Source organism: Muntiacus reevesi, chromosome 6 (assembly GCF_963930625.1).
Source record: "Muntiacus reevesi chromosome 6, mMunRee1.1, whole genome shotgun sequence".
NCBI classification, from domain to species: domain Eukaryota; kingdom Metazoa; phylum Chordata; class Mammalia; order Artiodactyla; family Cervidae; genus Muntiacus; species Muntiacus reevesi.
Genome location: NC_089254.1, coordinates 82,287,621 through 82,306,086, shown reverse-complemented (window position 1 = coordinate 82,306,086; position 18,466 = coordinate 82,287,621). Strand labels below are relative to the sequence as shown.

Genomic DNA, 18,466 nt, shown 5'->3' with positions numbered 1-18,466 from the left:
TCAGTTTAGGGTAAAAATGTTCCAAGATGACCTTAAAGGCATAACACTTTATATAATGTTTAGAGTCTAACAGATGTCACTCAGAAATGTCATGCTGTCACAATGAAAGAATTAAAAGAGGCAGAAGATCTCTACTGGAACCTTGGCTCTGAAACATGCAAACTGAGCCATGTTGCGCAAATCATCTAACCTTTCTGAAACTGGGCATTATCATATAGAAAAAGGGAAATACTAAGGTGAAGATCCTGGGTAATTATAAAGTACAATATCAATATTGATACTGTACATTATTCTAATATGTTTCCCTTTGGCAGCCAGCCAGAAGCATGTGAATTGTGAGAGGAAGAAAAATGTGAAAAATAAGTAGTTTTGCAGGGCTTCCCTGGTAGCTCAGCTGGTAAAGAATTTGCCTGCAATGCAGGAGACCCTGGTTCAATTCCTGGGTCAGGAAGACCCCCTGGAGAAGGGATAGGCTACCCACTCCAGTATTCTTGGGCTTCCCTTGTGGCTCAGCTGGTAAACAATCTGCCTGCAATGCAGGAGACCCTGGTTCAATCCTTGGGTTGGGAAGATCCCCTGGAGAAGGGAAAGGCTACCCACTCCATATTCTGACCTGGAGAATTCCATGGACTGTATAGTCCATGGGGTTGCAAAAAGTTGGATACAGCTAAGTGACTTTCACTTTCACTGCAGGCTCAGTCGAAATATTTCAGTGTGTATGTAATTACACTCTTAATTTCTTCACTGATGGAACGTTCTGGATTTTAGCAACCTCCTCTTGTGAGAATAAACTTCTCTCATCCCTGTCTGTGGCGTCTGATACTTATCCAGACTTCCATTAAAAATACCGTCAATGTCAAGTCTAACTTTTCTACAGCATTGGCCAGATTCTCTCTTGATCATTTTTCCTTCTGTCGAGACACAGCCTCAAAGAGTCACTTTGCTCTGAGGCACCTGAACTGCCTCTGTCAAAAATTCAGAAGAAAGGAAGACTGTCTTTTGTTCAGGATGGACACGAAGGACAGCAGTGCTGTCTGGCTCTGAACCGTTTCCAGGAGTCCATCCTGTCACAAGGCACTCAGCACCGTAGGCATGTGCATTCCCCGCAGACCCAGCATCTCCGAATAGCACTCTGAGTGTTCCAGGAGTAAGAGAACAGAGTTCAACAGACGAGATCTGGCTGGTACTAAGACCCAAGGAAGAGGAGAAAAGGAAGGAAGACAGAGAAAAGTGAGTCAAGGACGGAAGCCAACCCACTCCTGCGGATGCGGCATGCTTGCCTCACATGGTCGTGAAGAACACGGCCCCACACTCAGCCTCGGCGCCACTCAGGACTGTCAGCCAGGAGAAAAGAGACTTCAGAGGCAGTGCCTGTCGGGTGGAGCTCTAGGCTGACGTGTGCAGGCTTAGACATCCTGGTTTCGTAAGTCAGGCTGAGGGTGGAGAAATTAAAAAGCACAGAAGGGCTTTGTGTCCCTGTTTCATGTGAGAGATGCAGCGGAGACGCTGCCTTGTGTGATCTCGTCGGGCCATCTTTGAGCTGCCGTCTACCCAACAAAGGCCAGCTCAGCTGTGCAGGCTTTCACGTCCAGGAAGGACAATGTGACTGCAGTTTATGTGTAAAGCGATCCCTGCTTTCTGTGGATTCCAGATCATACCACAGAGTAGGACGCAACCTTCACAGGTATCAAATCATCGTATCATGATACCTCTGTCTTCAGAGATGATGACATTTCCTCTTACCTGTCAGTTTGGAAATCATGCCTCAACTTCCTGCCTCTCATTTTAGAGGCAGGGCTGCACATTTTGAGTCAAATCATAGAAAATTGCCTCAAATAGTCTCATTGGGAATTTTCATTACCATGTCTTAATTCTGCTCTTTTGATATATGAGTTAGAGAAATTAAGTGTAAGTATCACACCCATTATGAATCTAGAGACGCACTTCTGGGACAGGGGAGCAAGCGGATAAAATATCATAGCAAGGTGAAATTTACACCATGTGGCTGACCTGACGGATTTTATCCCAGGTGCTACTTGTGTAGAAGCAGAAAGGACAGTTAGCAATGAGGGCCTTTTAAAAACACACTGAGAAACTATTATTGATTCTGTCAGAAACTATATTACAACCCAAATCTGCCTCAATCAGACTTTCCAACAGAAATACCTAGAACTACCCAACCTGGAGTTCAGTACCAACTATAATTATGCCTTTTAAAATAAGACAGAGTCCGAAAGTGAGCAAGGAGCAGAGAGATTTACTATGTTGAAAAGAGCACTGAGCTAGCAGTCAGCACATCTGTCTTCTTGCCCAGGTTCCCCCACTTTTCAGCTATTTTTCTTGGAGCAGTTGGTCCTGTCTGAGCCTCAGTTTCCCCATCTGTTCCTTGTGACTAATATCATCAATTTTGCCTACCCGATACAGTGACTAAATAGGTCAAATATGATTATGTAAACACTTTGTAAGTGATAGTATATCACTTAAATATCAAGCAGTGATATTTTGCATAGGATATGGTAGTTAAAGGGCTTCCCAGGTGGCGCAGTGGTAAAGAATCTGTCTGCCGATGCAGGAGATGCAAGTTTGATCCCTGAGTCAGGAAGATCCCCTGGAGGAGGAAATATCAACCCACTCTAGAACTCTTGCCTGGAAAATTCCACAGACAGGGGACCTGGAGGGCTGCAATACATGGGGTCACAAAGAGTCGCACACAACTGGGTGACTGAGCACGCACACACACACAGAGTAGTTAATAAGCTCGAGGGCATGTCTCTGTAAAAGACTGACAGTGCAAAGCTGGACTTGATCGTGGTATCAAGTAGCTCACTCTACACAAGTCTCACGCAGGAAGATGAGACTGGGAAAGCCTTAAACAGGTGCCTCACTTCATCTACTGTCCATGATCATTAGAAGGAGCCACAGGGAGGTTCTGGGATCTCTTCCCCCACGTTCCATCCCAGCCCCTCCTGTTGCTGGAAAGCCCTGAGGGTCTAACAGGGCAGCCACATGGACAGCCGAAGCAGGAACCAGGTACCCCATCACCCAGGGTGAGTAAGTTACCAGCTGCACCTTGCGGCAATAATTACCAAGGCCACGTAATCAATTTTCTTTCTTGTCACTCCACACCATTCATGCACAGCAAACAACTTTTTTTTTCCCTAAAGCAATGCATTAAATAGCCTACTGAACGTAAATCACTGCATAAGAAATAAGACAAAAGGATTTTTCAGTATGCCTTAAAATAGCAGTCCCCAGATTTTTTGGCACCAGGGACTGGTTTCATGAAAGATAACTTTTTCCACGGACTGAGGGAATATAAGCCATGGGGGAGCGGCTGTAAAGACAAATGAAACTGCACTCTCTCGCCCGCTGATCACCTCCTGCTGTGCAACCCAATTCCTAGCAGGCTATGGACCAGTATCATGGGTTGGGGACCCCCATGTTAGAATATAGATCAAGTTAACAATGAAGAGAAGCAAGAGCTGCTTTTCTGGTGTAGCTTTTCATAAGTTTAGGGCCTTTCAAGGCTTTTAGCATCTAAAATGTGGAAGAAGAGAGTTTGAAGTCTCTAGTTGTATCTTGGTGTAGTTTTCTAACATGCTAAGGTTTTTAAAGAATATAGTATGTGATGCTGTTGTGTTAAAAACGATCCAGTGAAACAGAATACATATATATATATCCGTCCGAACCATTTGCTATTACTATTGCAGGTCAGTTCGGTACTTTAACCCTGTGTTGTATATGTATGCTAACCCATGAGTTCATACTGATATCTCTGCCTCCAGTCCAGTACACCAGAGTTCTTATTAGCCATCCTTTCTTGCTTATTCATAACTTTTCTCTTCGGCAGTGAGAAACTTGGCTTCCACCATCCCATCCATTTACTTATTTGTTCAATCCCAGTATATGTGTAAAGCAGTTTCAAAATTCACCAACTAGAGTACTTTGTGTACAGGTCCTTCAGTCACTGAGCTTGGAGTTTCCAATCAAAACTGTCTTCCAAGGTTCAATATGACACTTCCTTTCCTCCCTCCCTCTCTCTAGTGAGGTTCTGTCATATAATACAGTTAGAGTCACTTGCACAATATGCATTCCATCCTAGGGTCCCTCAGCATCCTAGTTGATATAGAACTTTTTTTTTCTCTTTACACTTATATAAAGTCAAGTCATTCTTTTGCTGTGTGGTTCTTACAGTTCTGTCAGTTTTGACAGATACATTAAGCCATATATTCACTACCCTAATGCCAGTTCTGTCACCCTAAAAGTTCCCCTGCATGCTCCCTTCTATAGTCAACCATTTCATTAAATTTTGTCTTTAAGTTTATTATTCCTTCCTTCTACTTTCTTGGATTATTTTTTTCTACCTTCCTAAATTAACTCATTAAATTCCTAAATTTAACTCTTTAATAGTCATCTTTTCTTCTTTTTCTAAAATAAATATTTAAGGTTCAGTTTCCACTAAGTACTGCTTTTGTTACATATATGCATTTTGATAATGTATCTGATTAAGATTCATTGTAGGTAATTCTAACTTTCCATTATAATTTCTTCTTAGACACAGTTATTTATAAGTATATTTTAGAATTTCTACAATAGTGAATCTCTTTTGGTTAGATTCTTGAAAATTCATTTCTAACTTAATTTCTTTGTGTTCAGAGAAGGTAATTCATGTGATATTGATTCTTCATAACTAGAGACTCCTTTATAGCCAATTATGTGTTAAATATTATAAATGTTTCATCTTGCTTGAAAAATATGTATATTGTGTAGCTTGGTGGGGCAAGCAGGTGTTGTGTGGTTCAAATCTTCCAAACTCTTACTGATTTTTTGCCTACTTGATCTGTGAGGTTATAACCAAGGTGAATGGAAAGCTGCCACTGCAGTCGTGGTTTCTTCCTCTGCTTCTACCAATTTTTGCTTTGTAATTTGAGGCTGTTTATTAGGTACTTTCAGGTTTAAAAATTATTAAATCTTCTGGCAGATGGCAATTATTCTCATGATTTAGTGACCCTTTTCATAATTAATAATGTATTTTATGTTAAAATTTTTTTAGATGATTATTAGCGTAGCCTTCTTTTCGCATTTGTCTGATATATGTTTATTCTTTTAGCATCATATTGACACGGCTGTACTCTTATGTCTTATAAATAGCAAACTAGATTCTGATTTAATTATCCAGTATAATATTTTCTATTTGTAATCATTTTAGCTCATTTACAATTACCAGATGTATCAATATAAGTAAATGCATTTCTACCATTTTATTTGAGATCTTTTTGGCTCATGTTTCTAAGCTTTCTGTTTCTTGCCTCCTTTTTGTTTCATACAGGTTATTTTCTTTTTTTTTTCCTCCTCATTTACAATTTTCACCATTTGAGATTTTGCCTTGTATATTGCTAAAATTTTAAATCTTACACTAATCAGCAAATTTCCTCTCATTCTGGAGAGTGGAGAGTGCAGAGGCCTTAGAATATTTGCGTGTGACTTAACACACTTATGCTGTCTAGTAGTTTAATTGTATCCTTACTTGTTTTCTACTCTTAAGCATTAGGCATTATTTTTATTGTTTTTATTATTTTATACTCAATACTTGCTTCAATTTAGAAATTACATTCTTCCCAAAGTATATTCTTAAAATAGAATACCTATAGATCACTAATTTTTATTTGGAGTTATCTTTGTTTCATTGACATGTTTGAAAGAAAATTTTGCTTGTTGTACATTCTACTTTGTTATTTTCTCTCCAAACTTTGAAGGTAGCACTCCATTTTCTTCTGGCTTCCTTTGTTAAGTAGGCTTCATTACCATTTTTATAAGGGGAATTTAACTTAAGACTTTTAAGATTATTTTGTTTTTTATGTTTTGTGGATTAACTGTTGTATTTCTACATATGGATTTCTTTTTAAAGAATTCTGTTTGGGATTTTTGTGGGTTTCTGATCCACATGCCCTGATATTGGGTAGGTATAAATTTCTTGTGGAATTTTACCTAGATTGGGATGTGAAGATCCATGCTTGTCAGCAGTTCTGGAATGTTGTAATCTCTTTAAGTATTGTCTCCCCTCTAAACTTGCTTTCTCTTAAATGCCAATTAACCATGTATTGGGCATTTTATCTTCTATATCTCTAAATATGTCTGATAGATATTCTATCTACTTATTTCCCTAGCTTCATTCTGTGTAATATTTTTAGTTCTATCTTCTAGCTCAGAACTCAGCAATTTTTTTCTATAAAGGGCCAGATTGTAAACATAGGACATATTTTGGACTTTATGGGGAATACGGTGTCTGTCACAGCTACTTTATCTTCCTGTAGAGCAAAAGGAGTCAATGGACCGTATGTAAATGAATGCGTGTGGCTTGTGTTCTGTACAAATTTTATTCACAAAGACAGGTGGGGGCTGTAGTTTGCTGACCCTTATTCTTCTTCCACGTTTCTCAATAAGCTGTGACACCTGCCTTTTGATCTACTCATTAATTGTGAACTTCCCTTTTCTAGATGTGTTTATCTATTGTTTCTGCTGATGTTTTTGCCATGGTCACTGTTTGCTTATTCTGCTAACAGTTTTTGTAGTAAGCACATATTTTTGGATTAATCTGAGGAAATTCTCATTCAAGGCCCAGGTTGAGAATGCTTTCTTCCCAAAAGGACTTGCTCTTGTTTTCGTTTAGTGATAGGAGGTGCTACAGGAGTTCTCTTATTTTCCATCTTAGAGATTCCTCAATTGCACGGGTGGTACCCCATTTATGAAGTCAGGCATGTGGTGCATATTCTCAGGAATGACTCTTTTTATTCAGCCTATAGATGTGGTAGAAACAGACTGATTTCCTTGTTTGCTCTCCTTTGCAAGGATATTTATTTTCTAGCCCATCCTTTCACTGATGGTATAGCCCATTCAAGTGTCCCATTTTTTGCAGGCATCTCAGGTTCAGCAGCCCCTAGAGATGGTCTCTGACTCATGGTGCATCCATCCCCTTAAACATAGCCATGAAAGTGAAAGTCGCTCAGTTGTGTCCGACTCTTTGTGACCCCTTGGACTATACAGTCCATGGATTTTTCCAAGTCAGAATACTGGAGTTGATACCCTTTCCCTTCTCCAGGGGATCTTCCCAACCCAGGGATCGAACCCAGGTCTCCCACATTGCAGGCAGATTCTTTACCAGCTGAGCCACAAGGGAAGCTCAAGAATACTGGGGTGGGTAGCTTATCCCTTCTTCAGTGGGTATTCCCGACCCAGGAATCAAACAGGAATCTCCTGCATTTCAGGCAGATTCTTTACCATCTGAGCTATCAGGGAAGCCCTGAACATAGCCGTAGACCTCCTTGAAATTGACATTTGCCTCTGAGGTAGCTCTGATGTTCACATTCCCCTTCAGTTTCCGCTCCTAGTTCATTTTTTATTTTCCTGCCCTTATGAGAATTTTTTACTTTCTTGTAAGTATAACATAACACTTACCAGTATACCTGTTGTAATTTATTCAGTGTTTAGGTGCTTTGCAATGAAGAAGGATTTTTGGAGTATCGTGTCAGCCTACTAGGAGCAAAAATTATGTGATAAAACTTGCATTTTGAGAAAAATATTTGAATATCTCTAAGGAGAACCTCCTGAGACCCTCTCCCTAATCCTTCTGTTTCAAGCAGCACCTGATCAACTGCTGCTCATCCATTGTATCTCTGCTTAAATATCGTTCCCAAACTACATCCTTACCTAAAATTCAAATTACACCAGAGCTTTGTGTTTATGTCCTTCTTAATGTAAGGTACACTTGCTGTCTGATTTTTCTGTTTTATGCCTTTCCCTATTATAAACTCTACTAAGGCAGGAGACATTTCTGTTAGGTTTATATTTTGTCCCTAGGACCTGGCCAGTACTCAGTAAATATTCATTGAGTAAGTTAAATGAATGACATTGGACCATCTATTTACAGATTTTATAGGTGACATGTTGGGACACTTCATAAATACAGCTCACAATTAAGTGTTCTTAATGAATCAGTTGCAGTGAATTTTATGGCCTTTGGAAAGACCCCATATAACTAGCAATATTGTGTCGCTTTGCTGCATAGAAATCAATGACTTAAAACAGTGAAATACCCTTTTATATATAAAATTGAAAGTGATTATAACAAATGATAAAAGACCACAGTTGATAAGGTTAGAGGGAAATTAATAATTTCTTATGCTGTGGGTCAGAATGTAAGCTGATAAGTGCTTTCTTAAGAAGCAGTTTTGCAATATATATCAAATGCCTGCAAATGTCATCTTATTTGTCCTAACTCAGGCTACTATGACAAGATATCATAGACTATGTGGCTTAAAGAACAGAAATGCATTTTCTAACAGTTCCAGAGACTAGAAGTCTGAGTTCAGGATGCCAGTGTGCTTGGGTTCTGAAGAGGACCCTGTTCCTAATTTGCAGATGATTGCCTTCTCTCTGTGTTCTTACAGAAGAGAGAGAGAGAAAAAGACTCACTCTTCCTCTTTAACAAAGCAACCAATCCAATAAGATTTGTGTCCCAGCCCTAAGACCTCATCCCACCATGCTGCTGCTGCTAAGTCACTTCAGTCGTGTCCAACTCTGTGCGACTCCATAGATGGAAGCCCACCAGGCTCCCCCGTCCCTGGGATTCTCCAGGCAAGAACACTGCAGTGGGCTGCCATTACCTTCTCCAATGCATGAAAGTGAAAAGTGAAAGGGAAGTCGCTCAATCGTGTCTGACTCTTAGCGATCCCATGGACCGCAGCCCACCAGGCTCCTCCGTTCATGGGATTTTCCAGGCAAGAGTACTGGAGTGGGGTGCCATTGCCTTCTCCGCATTCCACCTTAAGTACTACCTGAAAGACCTGTCTCCAAATACAGTAATATTGAGGGTTGGGACTATAGCTTATGAATTTTTAGGGAAATGCATTTTGATCCATAGCACCATTTAACTCAACAATGTACTTTCAGGAATTTATCCCAAGGAAACAATCAGAGGTTAAAAATATGTAGTGTAAGATTGGTTATTGCAGCAGTATTTATGGTCTAAAAAATGGAAAAAGTCTAAATTTCTACTAATGGGATATTGGATAAATAGATTGTGGTATATCCATATAATGAAATACCATACTTCCATTAAAAAGCATATCTTAGGACATTTAAATGATGTGAGAAGATGTTTATACTTCATTAAAACAATCAAATTATGCATCAGAATGTGCAGTATATGTATAGATTTATAGAAAGAAGACTGGGTTATATTTAGAAAATGACATTACCAGTTGTTTCTGATTGGGGCATTTACAAAAATTTTTGTCTTTGTGTTTTTCTGAATTCTCCTCCTAAATTATGGTGTATGTATAGTTCTTTACTATTTTTAAAAGTTATTTTTTAAAATAATATTAGGTTTTGATTAGATATAATACTTATGTCAGAGAACACTGTTAACCTTAATTCTCTTTATTTTTATTTTAAAATCCTCTCAATATTTTATTTTTCTTAAACTCAAGAATTGTGTGCAATAGTGATTTTAGTTTGGTTCTAGGAGAGGCCAGTTATGAAATACTTGATAGCCATCCTTTACCTGTCTGTCTATCACTACTTTACCACAAAAACGAAGTCACAAAATTGCATGTCTTCATAGTGTCAAATTCCTGCTCTTTTTGTAGAAGTATCTAAAACCTCCAAAGAAAATAGCATACAGTTGGAAATTCACATATGGAAAGGATTAGGATGGAGGAGGGTTTGGAAAAAGAGAATATGATTTTTAAATTTCATTTCCAAGATATTTGCACCTATAAAATTGGTTTCTTCTATTTCAGTGAATGTATAGGTGTAGAATTAATATCTGCTTCTAGATATTTAAAATTTCAGGGGAAGTGAAAGAACACTGATTATGTATTGTATGACCGTCTAAATGATATATCCTTTTGTTTGAAACAATAGGAGGTATTATAGGTTAGAGAACAAAAATGAGAGGTTACTGTTTTCTCCCTCAGCTTCCACCATTTCTCATTCTCGCACTGTGCCTTTCTCGTTTTTTTCATTCTGTTCACAAATGGATATTGGTGGGAAATACACGAAGTACAAAGTGACTTTTACCTGCTGTGCTGCAGGCGGAATTGACAACTCAGAAAGACCACCCTCCAGGCGTCTCTCCCTTCTCACTCTCTCCGGTGGAAGCCAGGATGTCATATATCCCTCATCAGAGAGGCCAGGTGAAAAGCAGCCAGTAAGAAACTCAGAAGCACCATGAACTTTGCATTTGCCTACTCGTTACTTGTAAAATATCTTTTACCACAAGCCACCAAACTGCCAGGATAAGCAAACTTCCCTTAGGAGTTGGGGAAGGGAGGGGTGTGTGAGGAGGGAAAGGAAATCTCATCAGTTTACCAGACTTTTCTATGCAGTATTAATTCCTGGTGTATTTATTCAGCCCACAGATTTCCCAGGCACTTTGTTGCAGGTGGTATGCCCACTGCTAGAGATTATAAAGCCAAGGGCACATTTATGCCTTAAATATCTAGACACTGCCCTGATGATGAAAGTGCTTAAGGGAATAGCCATAGGCCTGACCTTGTGGTCAGCAATAAAGAATCCATCTGCCAATGCAGGAGACGTGGGTTCAATCCCTGGTCTGGGAAGATGCCACATGCCTTGGAGCAGCTAAGCCCACGTGCCTCAGCTGTCGAGTCTGTGCTCTAGAGCCAGGGCTCGGCAATATTGAGGCCACATGCCACAACTACTGAGGCCCATGTGCCTTAGAGCACTTTTTCTGCAACAAGAGGAGCCACTGCAGTGAGAAGCCCGAGCACCGCAACCAGAGAGTGGCCCCCGCTCATTGCAACTAGAGAAAGCTCGAGTGCAGCAACAAAGAGCCAGCACCGCCAAAAATAAATGTTAAAAAAATTATAAAAAGAAAGAAAATAATCATAGAAATGTTATTGTTTTCATTGAGTATTAGCACAAATGCTCCTCATCCCCAGATGGTGTTTTTTAAGTGGTAATTGTGGGAAGATCCCATGATTGAGTAATCCAGAATGCACCAGTACAGCAAATTAAACCGATTCCTTTACTGTCAACCTTCTCAGACCTCACGGTTGCACTCAGAACCCCAACAAGTTCTCATGATTTGTGGTATTCAAAAATAAAATACATGGGCTGTTTCACCCTTCTTTTTGGGGTTTGTCACAGAACCATTGCTCCTTAAAATATGGTGGTAGCCAGTAAATCATCTTTACTCAAATTTGTGCAGATATAATGGATATTAAAATGCCAGAATTAGTCTGTATTGGTCTTACAGGCCTCTGAAATGTTGTATGATACTGAGAAAAGGGCTACAAAACACATAAACTGTCTGCTGTCCTGTCAAGGGAAGGGAAGCTACCAGATTAGTACATGTCTGAACATTTAGGCAGGTCCCCTCCGTGATATTCTCTCTTCTGCTCAAATACAACTCTGCAACCCAGTTCTGTACTCTTTTCCTCTCAGATCTTTCTTGAAATACAGTGGAATCATCCTTTCCCTAATAAACTAATTTATTACCTGAACTACCCCAAAAGCCATCAAAGATTATAGAAAATGGGTGAGTAATACTGTGCATCCCTCTTGTTCTGCAGTTGTCTTTTCAGAGCATCTGCCTCACTTTAGACCTTGGCTCAATCAGTTAAGAATCTCCCTGCAGTGCAGGAGACTGCCTGTAATTCAGGAGACCTGGGTTCAATCCCTGGATTGGGAAGATCCCCAGTGAACAAAATGGCAGTTCACTCCACTGTTCTTGTGTGGAAATCCCATGGACAGAGGAGCCTGGTGGGCTACAGTCCATGGGATCTCAAGAATCAGGCAGGACTTAGTGACTAAACCACCACCTCACTTAGAGTTTATGTTGCACTCATTATGGAAGGAATTGGTAATCATGACAAGTTGTCACATATACAGAAAGGGTTCTGTTTACTTTAAAATGCTCAATGTGGTGGGAAAAGGCGAGGGTGGGATGTTTTAAGAGAACAGCATGGAAACATGTATATTATCAAGGGTGAAACAGATCACCAGCCCAGGTTGGATGCATGAGAGAAGTGCTCAGGGCTGGTGCACTGGGAAGACCCAGAGGGATGGGGTGGGGAGGGAGGCGGGAGGGGGGATAGGAATGGGGAACACATGTAACTCCATGGCTGATTCATGTCAATGTATGGCAAAAACCACTACAATATTATAAAGTAATTAGCCTCCAACTAATAAAAATAAATGGAAAAAAATAAACATTAAAAAAAAATAAAATGCTCAATGTACCAGATTGATGGATAGTACAAATTATAAAATCCCTTAATTCATGAAGTAATTGAGTGAAATTGATTTTACAGGTCTTAATATGTATAGGATCTATTTTTTGGATGAATCTGCCCTTCAAAAAAGATATTCTGTGTGTGTGTGTATGTACACACAGGCATGCACATGTGCACACATAATGGCTTCTGTAAAAACAGAATATGACCTATAGACAGATCTAAGATCAGTCTACTAAGCATGAATGAATGGCAGAAAGTTCTGTTATACGATTGTTTTTTAAGAATTTTTCAGGTAATAATTAACATAGGCACAACTGCTTGTGGCGTTCAGTTGCTTTTAATGTAATACCAGAAGGAAGTTCTATGTCATAATTCATTTGACAGTATCTTATATTTTAAAGAGTATATCTACTATTGAACTATGCTTTATAATTTATTCATATCTTAAGCTTATTTCTCCTAACACACTATTTTTTTTATTAAAATCATGTAACTTCAATAACTGCAAACCTCAGGAGAACATGAAAATATGTATTAATTCTTGGTACATGAGCATACCCTTCCCTCTCATTGGAACCACTTTAATATATTAAGCAAAGAGTTAAACCCCAGTTAACATTCAAATTAGAAAACTAGTCATCTTTGTTAGAATTTTAAATAACCACATTTTAACATCATTATTATCAATGTCAAAGAGGCAGTGTTATTTTTACTTTTATTATCTCAGGAAAAAAAAAAATCTCTTCTTAAGATCTAAACCACTTCACTTTACTAATAATAGTGTTTAGGTAAACACTAAAAATTTTCTGCTTAGTATAAATGCACAGTAACTTTTGTTAGAGATCTTTTTACCCAGAATTCTTGACTATAATTCCTGCTGCTGTTTGCTTTTCAAAAATTTCCTATTTTACCTAATAGTGCATTATAAGTGAAGATCAGTGTACTGATCTTTTTCCAAATAGTACACGCCATATTAATACTAATAAGTAATAATAATATATATGATATTATTAATTCATGAATTCTTATGATCCTGTATAACTGATATTTTCTATTCTACATCACACTAATTCATATTTTTAGCATTTATATATTGAATGTTAATCATATGCCGGCTACTGTTCAGGGCACTAGTAGTATAGCACAGAGGAGACAAGTGTATAACATGTTAGATGACATCAGTCATCTAATATACAACGGCAAACAATAAAGAGGCCTGTGGAAATGGGAGATGACACTCTTCCATCGGGTGGTTAGAGATGACCTCGTTAATCCTGAGCATGTCACTTGAGATGAGAATGAAGGAAGTGAGAAAGCCACGTGTGTGCCTGGGGAAAGGCTCCGGGCCGGTGGAAGGTTCACCCGAAAGGCCATGAGGCACAGCGCGCTTCCTGTGTTTGGAAACTGGTAGGGAGGCCGGCGTGGCTGCAGAGAAGGGGCTTGTCTTGAGCAGGCAGAGAAGAGCAGAGTGGGCTTTTGGCTTTTACAGTGAGTGTGACCTCTGCAGGGATATGACTCCTGCTTGAAAATGGCTCAAGTAGTGTGCAGCCAATACTCTGATAAAGAAAAGACTGAAAGAGAGGGACGGTGTTCGCTGTAGTCACACTGGGGGGAGAGCCTGCGATGAATGACAGCACCAAGGCGGGCAGCAGAAGTGGTCGGGGTAGTCAGTTCTGAATATGTTTTGAATATGTAGCTGACAAATTAATTTATAAACTGAGCTTGTAAAACTATTGTATTTTAAATCTCCCCTTACCCTGAGTCTACTAGGTAAATGTTCATAAATATGACTGGTTTGAATCTCTCTCAGGCTTCTGTGAGTACCTAGGTTATAATGTATGAAAGAGCAAATTTTAGGATTTTCTTTTGTTAAGGTCTCTTTTAACTGAGTTTACTGATTTGATAGTAGGTATTTTAAATTGTACTGATATTTAAGCTCTCTGTCTTATACAAGTAACAGAAAATGTGTGATGTAAATAAGCATGACATCCGATGAATCATCGAAAAAGCAAAGAGAGTTCCAGAAAAACAACTATTTCTGCTTTATTGACTGTGCCAAAGCCTTTGGCTGTGTGGATCACAATAAACTGGAAAATTCTGAAATAGATGGGAATATCAGACTACCTGACCTGCCTCTTGAGAAACCTGTATGCAGGTCAGGAAGCAACAGTTAGAACTGGACATGGAACAACAAACTAGTTCCAAATAGGAAAAGGAGTACGTCAAGGCTGTATATCATCACCCTGCTTATTTAACTTATATGCAGAGTACATCATGAGAAACACTGGGCTGGAGGAAGCACAAGCTGGAATCAAGACTGCCAGGAGAAATATCAGTAACCTCAGATATGCAAATGACACCACCCTTATGGCAGAAAGTGAAGAGGAACTAAAGAGCTTCTTGATGAAAGTGAAAGAAGAGAGTGAAGAAGTTGGCTTAAAGCTCAGCATTCAGAAAACTAAGATCATGGCATCCAGTCCCATCACTTCATGGCAAATAGATGGGGAAACAGTGGATATAGTGTCAGGCTTTATTTTGGGGGGCTCCAGAATCACTGCAGATGGTGACTGTAGCCATGAAATTAAAAGATGCTTGCTCCTTGGAAGGAAAGTTATGACCAACCTAGACAGCATACTAAAAAGCAGAGACATAACTTTGTCAACAAAGGTCCTTCTAGTCAAGGCTATGGTTTTTCCAGTGGTCATGTGTGGATGTGAGAGTTGGACTATAAAGAAAGCTGAGTGCCAAAGAATTGATGCTTTTGAACTGTGGTGTTAGAGAAGACTCTTGAGAGTCCCTTGGACTGTGAGGAGATCCAACCAGTCCATCCTAAAGGAGATCAGTCCTGGGTGTTCATTGGAAGGACTGATGCTGAAGCTGAAACTGTAATACTTTGGCCACCTGATACAAAGAGCTGGCTCATTGGAAAAGACCCTGATGGTGGGAAAGATTGAGGGCAGAAGGAGAAGGGGAAGATAGAGGATGAGATTGTTGGATGGCATCACTGACTCAATGGACATGAGTTTGGGTGAACTTCAGGAGTTGGTGATGGACAGGGAGGCCTGGCGTGCTGCGGTTCATGGAGTCGCAAAGAGTTGGACACGGCTGAGCGACTGAACTGAAACTGAGAAGGAGTTCCACCGTTGTTGCTTCTCAGATATAGCTTCCATTTTTTATTAGGGGTTTTTTTTATTGCTCTGTATTTTCTTTTTAAACATAGAGGAAGGACTTCCCTGGAAGTCCAGTGGTTAAGACTCCATGCTTCTGTTGCGGGAAGCACAATTTCGATCCCTGGGTGGGGAACTAAGATCCCACATGCCTCATGATACAGCAAAAAAGAAAAAAAAAAGAGGAAAGACAATAATTCATGGGCACTAAAAACCCTGGATTTGGAATGCAGGAGACCTAGATTCAAGTCCAGGCTCCTGTCCTTACAAGCTGTGTGACCTTATGGAAGTCACCTAACCTCCCTGAGCCTCAGTAGCCCCCTCTCTGGGGGACTAGAGAAAAGATTACTGTGTTCAACCTGTGTTGCTATACATATAAGACAGCACAGTACCCAGTGAATTGATAATTACTCTGTTTGTTTTAATAACTGTCATGACAAGATATTAATGACACAGAAGTATTTGCATTTCCTGGGAAGAATAATTTTAGAAAGAGTTGTTACTTTGAAGCTTGACTACAGCAAAGTTGCTGTTTAGGCTCATTTTAGATATAGAAGGCCACCTCATACACCTGATATTTAGTACATAGTCTGGTATATTGGTGTATACATAGCCTGGTATATTGGGTCTTCACTTGTCGCTCAGATGGTAAAGAATCCACTTGCAGTACAGGAGACCCCAGTTTGATCCCTGAGTGGGGAAGATCCCCTGAGAAGGGATAGGTTACCCACTCCAGCATTCTTGGGCTTTCCTGGTGGCTCAGATGGTAAAGAATCCACTTGCAATGTGGGAGACCTGGGTTTGATCCCTGGGTTGGGAAGATTCCCCTGGAGAAGGGAATGGCTACCCACTCCAGTATTTTTGCCTGGAGAATTCCATGGACAGAAGATTCTGGCAGGCTACAATCCATGGGATCGCAAAGAGATGGACATCACTGAGTGACTTTCACTCACTGACATACACACTAAAATAAGGACGTGTGAATAAGAGTAGGTCCAAAATATAAAATGTATTTAACCTGTCAGATGTGTACCTAATTTCGTAATAAACTCAGTAAAATGACAGACCTTCAGTGTGAATAACCGTCTGTATCTCAGTGAAGGTGACACAAGTGACATCCCCCTGACGGACTTTTCTCACAACCCCTGGTTCCATTCAGTCAGGTAGGCAATGTGCCCCAGTGAAGTTTCGTATCGCCTGACGACATACACTGTCACTGTGGATTAGTCTCCTTGGATAGTTGAAACAAACAGTAAAATTCACTCAAATATAATCACGTGGCATCTGTCAGAGAGCCAGATCAAGGGCTGTGTCAGTCGTCACAACAAAAAAAATAAGGGCTTTGCTCTTTTTCAAGTTTGCATAGGTGTATTTAGTGAAATAACCACCTACAACTTGGTGGTAAGGGTTTTTATGCTATGTATTAATAATAACATAATGTAGCTAGCAGTTTTCATTTACCCACATTCCCAAATTAATGAATTATATAGATAAAACTCTCCAGTTCAACTTCTGTGATCATTGGTAATAGTCATTCTTAGGTTATAGTCTGGGTTTTGTGCTGTTATTTGCTCAATAGGTAATAACTCCAAAGTAACATATGAAAAAATCCATTGTTAAATTATTATAAACCATTGGCGTTAGCTCCTAGTTCATTGCTCCAGAATTTAATATCAGACTTTTTTCTTTCTTAAAAATTTTGAAAGACCAATATTTTGACATTAGTTTGTTTGGTTTTTTTTTGCAGTTAACTTTCAAACTGCATTTTTATGGATCAGAATGAAATATAATTGTAGATAATATTTTCAAAGCATAAATTCAAGCAAGATACAACTTTCTGAAATAATAAACTATTTGCTCTGTTTTAGAAAGAAATTCTCAGACTTTAATGATAGCTGTTTTTTCTGATATGAATAGAAGGTCTTTAAGCCAGTCTGATTCAGGTATAATTTTAGAATTAATTGCTTTTATCCTACTCAACTAGTTTATAAGTATCAAAAATGCACACACACACATGTATAGATCTTTTTGTAAAAACCAGTTGGAACAGCAAATACAAATCTTATTGGGAAAGTTATTTTTAATATCTTTTTTTTCATAATCCTCACTTTACCTATTTTGTACATAGACATTAAAAATAAATTCAAATGATAAGTCTTTGGGAATTAAAATATATTCTTAAAAAAATAAGTTAATTGGACAAGGAATGATTAGTGCTAACAAATGTAAAAGATTCATTTTGTTGAACTGTATAAATATGTAAAGTTAATGCAAAAGTCCTGTATCTTTTTCTCTGTTTTTAATTAAGACAGTTAAACTCACATATTGAAATTTTTAGGTGAGTGCTATACTACCAGATACTTAAACTGATACAGAGTAAATTCTGAATCCATGCTATTAGATATATTTTATATTTTCAATTCTAATCTCTTAGTAAAAGAATACTTCTGTTCAGTCATCACCTTAATTTCATAAGCATATTTGGTTAAACACAAAAATCTTGAAACATAGGTAGACTTTCTTCCTTGCGTGTTTTCATTCAAATGTTTATATTTAATTTTTTTATATTTAATGTTTATATTTAATTTTTATATTTAATTAAAATATTTATATTTTAATTTTATATTAAATTTTTTAATTTAAATGTTTATATTTAATTCATATTTAAACAAAAAAAAATAGAGCAATAAACCACTACACATATCCAAAATGTCTTTTCCTTATAGCAATTAAAATTAAATCTCTCATTTCACATTAGCTCAAATTTTATTTGGAAGAGAAGCAGTTAAGACATTTTAGCTTACGTTCAATATATTCTTTATAATTCCATTCATGACATTTAATTGGTCAACTGTTTGATAAAATCACTATAAACACTTTTCATTGCCATTCTCAAGGACTAGTTATTGTTTTCTGGATCTGAAAACTATTTATTGTTATTCTTTGCCTTGAAGCCTCTCTAAAAGAGAATAAATCCCTTCCATTCATTCCAGGTCAAAATATGGAGCAAATGACTGCAAACACCTCCAATAAAAT

The 18,466-nt window shown here is 38.6% G+C and overlaps 1 protein-coding gene across 10 annotated transcripts in view; it reads left to right on the top strand.

Moving 5' to 3' along the window:
* CADPS2 (calcium dependent secretion activator 2) overlaps positions 1–18,466 on the top strand; it is a 544,800-nt gene that overhangs the window by 383,857 nt on the left and 142,477 nt on the right. The window lies entirely within an intron of this gene.